The sequence below is a fragment of the Ictalurus furcatus genome, chromosome 9 (genome assembly GCF_023375685.1).
Source record: "Ictalurus furcatus strain D&B chromosome 9, Billie_1.0, whole genome shotgun sequence".
In the NCBI taxonomy this organism is placed as follows: domain Eukaryota; kingdom Metazoa; phylum Chordata; class Actinopteri; order Siluriformes; family Ictaluridae; genus Ictalurus; species Ictalurus furcatus.
In genome coordinates, this window is record NC_071263.1 from 17,533,351 (window position 1) to 17,548,117 (window position 14,767).

Here is a 14,767-nt window from a genome sequence, read left to right on the forward strand (position 1 = left end):
ACAATGTTGTCACGATCTCCCCTTCTATCAGCGTGCTCGGAGAGCCGGAGGGCAGGTGCATGCACGAGCTACGTGCACGAGTGCTCAGCGAGCGCATGCTCTTCGGATGTTGATAACCATGACATTGTTTACTGTGGACACATGCGTTTGTTTTGTTTCTGTTCTGTCTCCTCCCTGTTTTGTCATTGGTTGTTGTTCGAGGGTGTGACTTCATTGTTTTCATCTGCCAGCACTTAACGCTGATTATGTTCAGGATATATACCGCTCGCTTCCCATTACACCTCGCGGAGTTTTAGATATAGTGTAGTATAACAGTAGATAGTTCATGTTACGTACCTTGTTAGATTTAGTTAGTTTACCATGATAGATTAGTTCATTTAGACCACGCTGGTATTTCCACTCCCAGTTCTCTGTCATAGCTTTATGTTTCCTGTTTTGTGTTTTGACCCTGTTTTCTGTGACCGCGATTTCGATTCCTGCTTTGCCCCGTTTATGCCTGTTTGCCGATCGCCCGACCAACTGCCTGTTTTTGACTACGCATCTGTTTCACGATTTGGATTTATCTGCCTGTCTCCTTTAAATAAAAACGTCTTTACCTGCACCTGCTTCTGTATTCTACGCCCTTACGTCTCGGGACCTACAATTGTGTGTAAGGCAAGGTTACAAAATTAATTCAAAGCAGGCATAGGGTATCAGTATCAGACATTTCTGTTATATCAGGCAGTAATACCGTAACGCAGGAGGAAAAACAGCAGGATCAGTACCTCTATTCAGTTTAACAAAATGCCTGTTCAAACAAGTAGGTTTTCATCATAGAGGATCCCAAACACTGAAAGTTTTTTCTATAGCTTTGACCAATATTTCAAAGGTACACTTGAATAGCAACTGAAAGACGATTGAGATTTATCATATAATTAATTTGCTACTAGCAGCTGTTGTATTAAGTAAAAGCATTTTGTGATAAGTATGAAATAATGATCTAACATCTAGTCTTTAATCTTCTATGCACTCCCTAGTCTTGTTAAATTGGCCTAAATCATTTGCATTTGCATGTGGTCGGTTATGTAAGATCTGAACCAGGAGAGCACCATTAAAGTATATTGCTATAGTACTGAATGCCACTGTGACATCAATACAATCAAAGGTTGTCTTTTTTGAGCACAGTAATAGGTCAATTTGCAACTGGAGAAAACCACAAAAGCATGTAGTTGGATTGGATTTTCCTCGAGGCACTAATTATCACACTAATAATAATCCATTTGGCCACGGCTATGTCAGTGGTGTGGTAGCTACTTGTGATGAGATTTCTCTTTTCTCATGGCTGACAAACTGTAAAATGGTGTATCGCTTCTGTAGCTGACTGAGCCAGATTGAAATATTGTGCTCATAAGGAATTTAGGGCTGCCTCATTTCTTCCAAGACAAAGATGCCCAATTTTTGACAAAAACATGGTGATGAACATATACAGGATGTTAGGTGTGAGACCTTTGTGAGTAAGGATTTCAACAGGGGTTGATCGTAATGACAAAGTTATTATGTAAGTAGGTTAGAAAATGAACTCATAGATAGGATAGAGTATCAGGATCAGACACCTGTGTTATATTAGGCATGTGTATAAGGCAGGAGGTATGCCTCGGCATCACAAGTTGCTTGCAGCTTGACAGAGGGAAATAACAGATTCTTTGGTGTGCTTAAAAAAGATTCAATGATCACAGTGTATATAGGCACTCTAGAAGGTCTACCTACAACAACATAACTAAAGTGGGAGAGACAGAAGGTTGCACAGATTCAGTGGCCCCCTGAGACATCAGCTGCCCTACACAGCACTGTTACTGCATTACTGAGCCAGGTCAACAGCAACAACATGCCAATTTACCACAATAGTGCTCTCTCTCTATTCATTTGATCAAAATGCCTGATTAAACAAGTTGGTTTTCACCATAGACCTGAGGATCCCAAACACTGACAAAACGATCGGAACCAGCAGAGCACCATTCTCAATTTACATTAAACTATATTGCTACCTATAGTGTTGAGTGGCATAGTGACATCAATATAATCAAAGGTTGCTCTTTTTTTAGCAGAGTAATATGTCAATTTGCAACTTGCTATTCCATTACATGGTGACAGTCTTAATAAAAACCAGTCCAAAAAGCTTTCTTTTATGCCTTTTAATGTTTTGTATTTGCTGTATTAGAAATTGCTATGTACAAGAAAACGTATCATTATAAAGGTACATTGATCTGTACATCAGCCTTTTGTGGTACAAATTATGCACTTTAATGTCATAGTGGTGCAAAATGTTATAAAATAAATACTGCCTTTATTCACTTCCTCTGTTTTCTTCTATGTTTGTGGATAATGCTCTTTGAAAGCTTTTTATGTTCACATATAGCAAGCACTAGCTTGTCTATTTATTTCCAAACCCAAACAATTGAGGTCATTTGGATGCTCCGAGGAGGGAAGTATGAAGTTCTATTTAGGGAAATACAGAGTTCTGAGTTTTTATGAACACAGCAAATTATCTGACTAAAATACTTCATGCACCTCCATAGCAGATTTTTCGGAATGACAAATCATTTAAAGATTTACATGAATTGGTAAATCATATTTTGTGTTATTCAATCGCAATCTGAGAGTCCTGGGTCTCAAGGAAATGAAATAAGAAGCAGGCTGCTTGGTTTCACAGATAGGGATGTTCACAGATTCCTGTAGTGTCATTCTGTTTAATCTCTTCAATCCTTCTAGCAGATAGAAACATCAGTCATTTGTAGGATAGTACTGCATACTGAATTCAAATGCATTTCTAATCACTGTCCACTAATCAGTGTCCACATTTCCCTCACACATTTAGGCAAATATCTGTGTTAATTCGATTGACTAGAATTTGTATTGGTTTTTACATTACTCTGGAAAGTTAATTGAGTGAGACATGGCATTTAAGAACATGTTGTGCTTAATTAGTCCTGAAATGATCTTTGCTCCTGTTGACCATGTTGGCTAAAATTAGTGTTTGATTGCCTGAAGGCCCACAGTTTTAGCTATAATTCTAACAATTACTGTCAGGTCTTGTACAAACAAATTTTTAACCTTTATCTTAAGCACACGACATTAGCAGTAAGAATTTTAGGAACAATAGTTATTTCTCTCCAAGGCAGTTTTATCCATTATTAGTCACATAAGACATGATGGGTTTTGAAAACTATCAACATATTTCATTATTTAAGAGTGAGTGAAGAAATGTGTTATATACACTATATGACCAAAAGTTTGTGGACACCTGACCATCACACCCATATATACTTTTTGAGCATCCCATTCCAGATTTTCTCCATCCCTCACTGTTATAATCTCCACTGTTATGGGAAGGCTTTCCACTAGATTTTGGAGCATGGCTGTTGGGATTTGTCCATTCAGTCGCAAGAGCATTAGTGAGGTCAGACACTGATATTGAGTGAGGAGGACTGTTGTTTTAAATTATATAATAGATATAAATAAAAAGCATTTTTAAATTTTAAAGTAATCATAAAAATCGTCTGCATACATGCATACATTAAATTCAAATACTCTACACTCTACTATTCAGTCATACATAAGAACACACTGATCCTTTCCCTTTATGCAATACCTTGCATGTATGCACTTATATGGATAGTTCAACCCAAAATGAAAATTCTGTCTTTATTTACTCACCCTCAAGCTGTATTACTTTCTTTCCTTCTTTCTTTAGTTCTTTCTTTCTTTCTTTCTTTCTTTCTCAATGGAACAGATAGTGTAAACATCAAAAACATTACCTTGCAGGTATAATGGGATAACAAAATTGTGCAAATTATATCAGCACAAGTTTGCCTATCACATCATTACACCTGTTGTGTTTAATTAAGCAATATTGCATGAGCAAGAGTGTGGTTATACTGAATTTCGGCACCGCTGTGACACAAGTCCACAGGGCGAGTGCTGTAGGATCAATTACCCTGTCCCCCCACCACTACGACGTCTACTTCTTATAGAACAATATAAATGTAACTGTTTTCACATATTTACAGATGATGGTTACTCATAATTGCAGTATATTGTATTTATTCATGCTTCTGGATATACAGACTTATGGTAATGGTCATAGTGGAATTGAAAAACACAGTTATGTTCTTAGCTGTTTTCTCTATTCACTGTAGAGTCATGAGAATAGAGATGTTGGGGTTTATTTTGTTGAGGAAGATGGTGTTTGGGTCTATATGTGGTCCGAAGTGATATGTGGATATGTGTTGGGCTAAAGATGGTGTTGGTGACTCAGATAGAGATCTCAGCCAGAAACTGATTATGTTACAGAGGGATATGTTTAGGCCCAGTAGGCTTAATTTATCTACTAGTTTCTCTGGGGTGATTGTGTTGAATCCTGGACTGAAGACAATGAAAAACATACTCACATAATTGTCCTTCCTGTCCATGTGGGTCAAGCAAGGTGAAGGGCAGTGGATATGGCTTTATTTGTAGACAAGGGATGATAAGTGACCTGCAGGGGATTCAGATGCTCTAGCTGTCTCTGTGGTGATAGGCATTATGGGGGACCTTTCAGTTAAGTGTGTTAACATCACAAAAGAATGCTGTTGTTTGATATCCAAATCAGTGAACATGGAACATTGAACACGCACAAAGCAGTCCTGTATCTTCTGTCAACACAATGGCTATTCAAACACTGGAGCGTTAATTCCTGATTTAACATTGTGAAAAAGGAAACATTACCTTAGTGACCCTGTACTCATGCTGAAAGAGTTGCTGTATCCTATTTCTGTCATCTTATCTCCATGGTGTCTAGTTAAATGAATGTTGTTTTGGTGGAGCTGCCAACTGATAGCACTTCTTCCCTAGTAAATGCAAATTTCAAGAGCAGAGGACCTTGCGGGTAATGCTGCATTTGTGCATTACATATATGAAATTAAATGGCTTCATAAAAATATACCTTTTTTCCACTCTATCGTTAGTGGAAGAGAGGGAAGAGCAATTGAAGCAGAGAAAGAACGAGGCCAGATTGCCAGCCAGCAACGTGACAACTTTACAAGCTTTACAAAACATTGAGAGTTTTTATTCCATTGGTCTTTCTAATAAAATTCTTTATCCAGCTGGAAATTGATCGCAGACCCTCAGTCTAATATCACTAACTGAAACACATGACATGATATGACAGTAGTTATATCATACACTTTCTGTCAAACTGTCAATCAAAGTAGTGTGTGCTGACTTATGACCCTTTGTGCTTCCCTGGCAGACATTTCTGTAGGTAACCTAATTTATGACCAGGGGTGGGGGTAACCCTATCAACTGTATCAGTGGGTCAATCTGGCCCCTGTGTGTCTAGGCTGTGGCGGGGGGTGTAGCCCCCAACAAAGGTGTTTATGTTAATGAGACTAGTTTTTGGGGAGAAATACGTCTGAAAAAGCGTGTCAATAGTTAATATTGGGCATGCGTTTGTGTTATTATGTGGGGGATTTCGTTTGTGTAACCATATTGTTAGAAAAAGCATGATGTTTGAATGTGTACATATATGAGTAGAATATTTGTTTGTGAAATAAATGAAAACAAATGTTGATTATGTTTTTTGGGAGCCCGGTTTGACTTTGAATAAAAAATTTAGGAGGTAAAACGTTTTTTTAAAAAAAAAAAGAAAAAAAAGAATCTGTTTAAAAGAATCGCGCATATTACGTTTCTTTCAAATATAACCCTTTAGGAGGTAAACATGATTAAAAGAGCTGTTTAAAAGAATCGCATGTATTACATGACTTCTAAACATGATCCTTATGAGATAAAATGTTAAAGAGTTGGCTAAAAGAATCGCTTCCCCCCTCCACCCCCTACCACAGCCTAGACACACAGGGGCCAGGCTGACCCACTGATATAGTCGATAGGGTTACCCCCACCCCTGGTCATAAATTAGGTTACCTGCAGAAATGTGGCCAGGGAAGCACAAAGGGTCATAAGTCAGCACACACTACTTTGATTGACAGTTTGACAGAAAGTGTATGATATAACTACTTATGATATTACATGATATTACCTGAAGATATTACATGACCATTATTCTATTCTACTATAAATAAAACAGCACTGAAAGAACAGAGTATTGTCATCCAACAAAAGTATTTTACTGTGCCAAGCACACAGGCAATATTGTTCCAATTCTGCATTTTACCTCCAAATGAGTTTGTATTCATGACTACAGTAAGGGACTAGTGATCTCTAAAAGGCAGTTATAAAAGCATCAATGGGTCATAAATAGACAAACAGTGCGTGTGTGTGTGTGTGTGTGTGTGTGTGTGAGAGAGAGAGAGAGACAGAGAGAGAGAGAGAGAGAGTGAGAGAGAGAGAGAGAGAGATAAAGAGTGTTGTTTGGATGATTTGACTGTTTGGAAATGACCAGCCTCTGCACTATGCATTAATCAGAAGTTTTGCATTAAATCAGAAGTTTTCATGACCAATGTCATATAGAAATATAGCTGTCACATCAATTTCTCTGTAAGATTACGAAGGCTACAGTCCATTATCACTAACTGAAGATTATTTCTGCATGATGAAATTGAAATGAATAAAAATTCCATCTACCTACATACTGGACTTTAAAAATATTATTTCTTTGCTTCATAATTAGATTTAATATGTGCTCAGATTGCTTAGAATATTCAGAGAGAGAAAGAGAGAGCATGTGAGCGGTTAACCAGGCAACAGAAATTCCATACATGCCATATTTTAATTTTAATCAGTAATGAGCTGTTAACATTATAGAGTGTGTGAAATTAATCTGTATGTACTGCAGTGCTAATAATTCCAGTTTCCATTTGCTTGCAAACATAATATGAAAAATTGGAATAATTTAAAATAATAATTGGAAACTCAATGCTAATCAAAGGACCCCTTCTCTCTGCAGTGACTTCATTATCTTTAGTATGCAGAAAGGAAAACTTACCATGTGCTTGCCACAAGCACTGATACCAGTGCCTCATTCTTTCCCTCACGGTCACTTTCAATGCATATGCCATCTGCATTAACTGATCATATCCTCACAACAGAGTTACATTTCATTTATTTCATACTACTAAGTTACATTTCATCTACATAAGTGTCTACTCTGGTACACCTGTATGGTATAATAACAGTTCAAAAGTAACGGCTGAACTGAAAGCACATTATTCATTGTATGAATTATTATTCATTGTATTCATTGTATTTATGAATAGCTAGGTACAGCGTGTTAAGCAGTGCTAAGCAGCACATAACCATCAATCACAGCTGAAACCTACTCCATATATATTAGCAGGTTAATAGATTAATGAGTGCACAAATACCAAATGCAGTCTGTCCATAATAACTACTGTTAATGGAGAAAAACACAGCCATCAAATCTCAACACCTGTACGGCAACGCAATATGTTCTGTCTAGACAATTACAGGAGAGTGCAGCGTTTAGCATTCTACCTCATTAACACACAGTATTCAACTCATCAGCTAATTACCAAGATGTTCATGGGCTGAATATGGTGTGTTAGAAGACAGTGAGAAAACACAAATTTCTATAGGACTGAGTTGGATACTCTGCCTTCTTTCAATTTTAAAATTTGTATCAAGCACTACATGTCCCACGTGGTAAATGTGTGGAAAGAGGTTTAACCAAAGCAGTACTGAGACACAACAGTTCTTCTCTAATTGCATCCTTATGAAATGCAATTACAGAAGTGTGGTTGTATTATATGCAAGTATGCAAGTACTACAATGCGGTAGAAATCAGTGGGGTGTCTGGAATAATGGAAGTAGATATTTAGTGACTGAAGAGACACAAGATATAGTAAGGTTAATCCATGGCTAAAATTTCAATAGGAGAAGATTCTAGAAGCTTATCAAAGCACATAGTGCATCTGTTGCATTACCTAATGACAAAAACCTACTGCTTAAATCAGTGTGTCAAAAATGGCCCCATTTGTATTCAGCTCCCGGTACAATAAACATAGCATAGTAATTGTTGAAGTGCAGAGCATGCCTTGGGATTTTAACAGGAGGTAATAAATAGTGCCAGGAAAGACTGTCTTACCTCCTTAGCTCTGACTCTGAATGGGCCACTCTCCATTGCAATGCACCATCTCATATTTTAGCATTTTATTTCTTTCATTTAGTTCACTCTCTGTTTTGCTGAACAAAGACAAGAGATCCCAACCCATGCATTTATATTCATGTGTTGCCTTTGCTGATGCAATGTGCCAACCACAAACACTAAAAGCTGAAGTACTTAGTGGAATTAGATGTCTTTAGTTCCACAGCTGAGGAGATAAAGTTAATAATGTCTGACTTGTTGCAGGGACACTGAGACATTATTAAATATGGTTGTATTAAAGACTTAGTGGGACAATTTAGATAGATATTTTGTGGGCACTGGAGCACCACATCTCAAGCTCAACCTGTGAGCTTTCTGACAGATGACCTTCCAAGCTAATTTGGAATTATGGATTTAATTACTGTGCTATGGGCCATTTGATGACACTAGATTCTCCAGAGCCAGGAGGTCACCTTAACAATTGATGTTGGTCATCACTGTTTGTGTGAGAGTGTGTGTGTGTGTGTGTGCGTGTGTGTGTGTGTGTGTGTGTGTGTGTGTGTGTGAGAGAGAGAGAGAGAGAGCGAGAGAGAGAGAGAGAGAGAGAGAGAGAGAGAGAGAGAGAGTTCTGATTTGGCTCAAATAGTCAGTTGAGGCTAGCCTTTTTAATAATAAACATAGTACATTATATTAGTACATTTTGTGGTTCATTTGGAGACTCAAATCTACTCAAATCTCCCCTTTGAATCCATGGATGAGAAATCCTAGATGTAGTTTAATATAAGCACCAAGTTAAGCCAGTCAGATGTTTGTAATGAAATATCTAATGCACTGACTCTAATGCACATATGTCTACTTGGTACAATTTGTACTTTATAATATGCCATTTAAAAACTTAAGAGATGGTATTTAGTGTAATTGTTGTGTAGTGTAAATAGTATGAATTCTCAGACCCATCCTGTCAATTTATTTCAAAAGAGATGAAGAATCTTCCACAGAACCGATTTGCATTCTCAGTGAAAGATGTTTTCTTCATATGTCCCCAGCAAAACTTACAGAAAAAGATGGGGACTGAAGAAAAATGAGCTCTTATAATTGTGAGCAGAATATAAGACTACTATTAGTCATCTGTCAGTCTGATATTTAGTCAAGATATCAAAAGAGACTTATTCATTTTAATACTGCAGTAAATAATATGTTAGCAGTTTTCCTATTCATAGATGTAATGACCTGTATCCATTTTGTTTCAGACCTTTGGTCTGAGACACAGCACCAATGTGAACACGAGTTGCACTGCAGGGGCAAATTGAATTAAAGTGTATATGAGGGGAGGTAAAAGTGCATGGTGAGGTGGTGGAATTCAAAGAAGGTGTAGGTGTTGTGGGGTAGAGGTGAGCATTGGGACACTGGGAGAACATTTTGAACTTTCATGTGGGCAGGGGTGGATGCTCATTTATGAATCTCTAGGGAGAAAGAAACGGTTCAGTGTTGATTAACATTTAAGGACCTGGATGTGATGTGATGCTTGCAGTACATTTACCATTTTTATTCATTAATCTTTACTAATGCAATATTCTCTAATCTTGTAAATGTTTTATCCTGGGTAGAGTCAGTGTGGTTTAAAATTGCAACTTGTTTGTATTTTAGAAAATAGAACCAATGTAATAAGTGCAGGGTCCAGTAGGTTTGATCAACTTGTCTGTGTGAGCAGGAGCCATTGGTCAGAATTACTTTGGGAGCGAGCAGGAGTGAAATTTAAAAAACAATCTAGTACATACCTTTATTATGGGGTAGTACTGCTTTGGACGGGTGAAACACCAGCTGGCTAGAAGTCAGGTTTTATGAGGTGAGTTTGACATGACAACAGAGAGAAAGAGAGAGATTATTTTGGCAATGTACTTCCTTACTCATCCAATTTCTTTCCTCTTTGGCATGGTATGCAGTGATTTTATTTCTTCTATGCCATGCTGCTAGCTGTGGGTCTTTAAGTGTATTATCAGCTTCCAGCCATGAAACCTTCTGTATAGCCAGTACCCCTTTTTCAGGTCTTAGGTGAAAACCAATCATGGCCTCCCCAGATGCTCGTCCACACTGAGCATGGGTTTGGTGTCTAACTATGACACATTGTTTAGTTTCTGAAAGTTGCTAAAGAATTGAAGTGTGTAATCCAGCATTAGTATATGGGGTTAGATCATAAGCTAGTTGGATCATAATGTTCTAGAGGCTAGATCATAGACTCCTTTATGTTTTCAAGGTCTTACATTTTCCCCATCTCTTCCTTGATGGTACTCAAGAAGGCCACTGCAACACTACTACTCCTGGTGGTGTTTTCATTTCAATTCTGGATAAGAAATGCTTAGTCATGAGTAGTTGCAACCCCGTTGTTGTACTAGTCATGTATGTACTACTGCAGATTTTCTTATCCTCTACTGGACCTGGTGAATATGCTGACAATGACTAATAAAAACCTCTCCTAGAATTAGCCACTGTATTTTTCACCCCTTTTTGTCCTCCCAGGTGATAAGTGTAGCCAGTCTCATCATGGCATTGATTTTTGAGCGAGGAGCCACCATGGGGTCAGTAAGCTCACCTCAAAAGGTGGTGTTTTAATATAGAATGTAGCCCCTGGTTGTGCAATTTCATCCTCCAGCCATGCGTGCTTTTATCTAGCCCTTCCCTGTGCAAACACATTTTCTTTATTGTGGTCCTGAGACGTCATGATTCTGAACTATATCCCATGTCAGGCATCACACTTTGCTCATAGAATGACACATAAAAGTAATAATTAATAAAGAATATACTTCAAGGTACAATATTAATCTAAAGATACTGTTCAAAAGGCTTAGATATAAAACTGAAAACTTCTCATTACTTTATGTGGCATCATCAGATTTTTTTTCCTTTTCTCCTACTTATATTAACATACAGATTGGTTAATCATGTCAAATTGATTGCGAGGCGGGGGACACCTTGGATGAGGTGCCAACCCATTGCAGGGCACAATCACACACTGTGATAAAGGAGTGTTTGAGACACAAATCATTCAATTTAAAGAATTACACAACACTGTTTTGTACAAGATAAGTTTATTCATTGTTGTTTTCCTACAGATCAAGGTCACATGGACGGTGCACATTCCAGTGTGACTAATGTTTATTCTCTGTATCTGTGTTTCTGTAAACAATAAATCATGAATTGGAAGTAGATAAACAGTGTTTAGTTTAATAATGATTCTCTTTGTCTTACCTTCTCCTCTGGGCTTTCTAATAGGAGGGGCCGGAAAACAGGAAGCCAGATATATACTGTCCTGAGGGGGAGGAGTTGAATTGAGAATGTTTTTGCTTGTGGGTATTTGTTGTCAAAATAGAGCATGTTAGAGAATATGCTATTATCGATGGTGGTAGAATAAAGTGTAAATGGTCCTACTATACATGTTAAACATAGAATACCCAGTTCGTAATCGATAGAAGGTTGTCATTGGACTGTTTGAATGTGGGGGGTGAAGCCCCATTTAGACAGAGAGTTTTGTGAAGTTTGGTGAAAGAAAAAAAACATTTGGCAAAAGGAGAAAGGGTGTTTGTTGGGCCGGTAGCCAACAATTTGCTTTTTCTCTTGTTATGTATTAAATGTTATCTTTATTGCTTCTTTTCCTTTTTGTTTTGTTTTGTATATTTTTTTGTTTTTCTTTTTTTTTTGTTTTTTTGTGGGGTGTTTTTGGAGCATGCCTAAACAGAAATTAAAGCCAATTCGAGACTTCAGAGTTTTTGCTTTTCTTGCTGCCTGCCTAGCCACTGTTAAGACCTTGCGTCACACACACTCACATTCTATGGACAATTTGCAAATGCCAATCAGCCTACAGCACATGTCTTTGGACTGGGGGAGGAAACCCAGAGCACAGGGAGTACATGCAAACTCCACGCACACAGGGCAGAGGCAGGAATCGAACCCCCACCTCTGGAGTTGCAAAGCAAACGTGCTAACCACTAAGCCACCATGCCCCCAGATCTATAGTCATGACTGTATATTCAATAAAAGTGGAAAGGTTAATCAACCTTTCCACGTGTTACTGCATTAGAAATGAAAACTCATTCAGAACCTTGGATTTCTTTAGAGTCTCATAAGAGTAACACAAGCAAATATCAAAGCAAAGGAAACAAAAACAATTACCACATTTAATATATTCTTAATATGCCTGTTTGTGACATTTATTTCCTATTTGAGTGGCATATTTAGATGAAAATTGATATATTTTATGCTTCATGAAGGAAGGAATATTAGGAATATTAATCAATGTAAATATGAAAATTCTATGTGCTAATAATGGTTTATGGTACTACCTTTTCACCTTCCTCAGCCCACCATTCACACAGCAAACACTGAGTCAGAAGGAAACAAGGAGGCTTAAGATGTAATTAAACATTCAGTTCTAATCTTCACAGGATTGATAGGTGTTATGAATAGCTCTGGGTGGAAACTGTGGATCACATTTTGCTGTCTTGTTCTCTCCAAATGCTGATGAAGAAATTATTATGGTGACAGTATCATTACTGCACAATGGCAAATTTATACACGCTCTAGAAACCATATCTTCCTTTACACAGAATGGCAGAATTTGACCTCACTGAGAGACTGGGCTATCTCTTTCCCACAAATACACTGTCCCGAATAGTGTTTTATATTGCGCTACCTAGAAGTTAACTGGGGTCAATATAACTTGTGCAAAAGATTATTAAAAATAGCTTCATCAAATATAGCTAAATACAAATATAGCTTATATGCAATTTGATTGAGCCTGCTGGAAACTTTGGCAATGCAGTGGGATGTCAGCTAATTTAAATATACGGTTGGACAGAAAGGATCATAAACAAGGGCCTGCTTGTCTTGAGCAAGTGTTTTACTGATATTTCATATTAACACTTATTGCATATACCTACTAACACTTTACAACATGGGTCTCAGTTGCAAAACTAATCTTTACAAACTTCACATGAGCTACCAAACATTAAGAACATTAACTAACATTAACGCTGAGGTAGAATTAAAGAGAAGCTAAATAGTATTAAACATTGGTAAATGGTCTGCAATTATATAGTGCTTTTATCCAAAGCACTTTACACTGTGTCTCATTCACCCATTCACACACACACACTGACACACCAATGGTAGCAGGGCTGCCATGCAAGGCGTTAACTTGCCATCGGGAGCAACTTGGGGTTCAGCAGCTTGCCCAAGGACACTTCGGCATGTGGAGTCACATGGGCCGGGAATCGAACCGCCAACCCTACGATTAGTGGACAACCCACTCTACCACCTGAGCCACAAAATGATATCACCTCACCTACTTGTCGTAATTCCTGTATAAACTCCTTAAACAAAAAAATCCCAAAACAAACCACACATATGTACTTCAAGTGTGCTCATGTGAATAGTAATTGCTTGTTCTCTTGCTTTGAAGTGTCAATGAATTTTACATCAAAATGCTGCACAGTGTGTTGGAATTTATGCAAAAAATAATTTAATGATCAGATTTGCAGATTTTCCTCATTGAGTAGAACAGAATTTGTATAAACACATCAAGTTTAACTCGATAAAACATTCATTCCTTTAATCAGTTAGAATGCAGTTACAGTAGAACACTTGTAAAGTGTGCATGCTGCAGTAGGAGCCTGAAATGTAGCTTATCTGCAAGTTATAATACTGACATAGTTGCTAGCTAGAAACTATATGCCTGTGCCAGCTATTTTCCAGCACTGAAACATGGTATAAAAGAACATATGGCAACAAAGGAACTCTGAATAAAGGAAACTGGATAAATATCCTAGGCTAGTGAAATTTTGGTAATTATTGATTGGTTTTAACTGTTTTTTTTTTTACTCAAAAAATCTAATTTATCTGCATAGAACTGCATAGTAACAGTTGTAATAAAAAAAAAAAAAAAAAAAAAAAAAAAAAACCGTGCAACCCCGCATGGGGTCATGACAAGGTTGAGAACCTATGATTTTAACATTTTCATACAGGCTGCAGTAAACAGCTACATCTGAGGCTGTAATCCATGAAAGACCATGCAGGTCCAGTTAAAAAACAAACAAAACAAAAAAACCCAGATACACCTGCCATAAATCCCTCTATGTCAACAAGAATGACTGTTAATTCATGCGTTTTCTCCCCAGAGCATTGTAGTGCCTCTGCAGAACTCATTTCACAGCACGCTTTGATGTCAAATTGGAAAAAGGTAGTAGAGCATAATTTATGCCACATAAACATGCATTTGAAATGAAACTGCAGAAAACCCACCCACCCACTGTACAGTTACCTTGTAAAGGTATCATGTGGATATGATAGTGATGAGTGGCATGAGGAAGAGAGGAGCTTCCGTAAGATAAACACCAATGTTCCTGACATGTGTGAAAAATGCAAACTTTCGCCCTGTAACCTCAGTCATATGTTTGCACTCTGTCCCAAACTGCAGAATTTTTGGAACTCTTTCTTTGAAACTATGTCCGACGTTCTTAAAATCAAGTTGATGTCTGTCCTTTAATTGCCATCTTTGGTGTTCCATCTCAGCGTCAGCCTGTGAACCATAAACAAGCTAGTGCTATGGCCTTTGCATCGTTACCTGCTCGGCGCAGAATATTGCTGTCTTGGACCTCTCCACAACCTCCCTCTATATCAGTCTGGCTTAAAGATTTA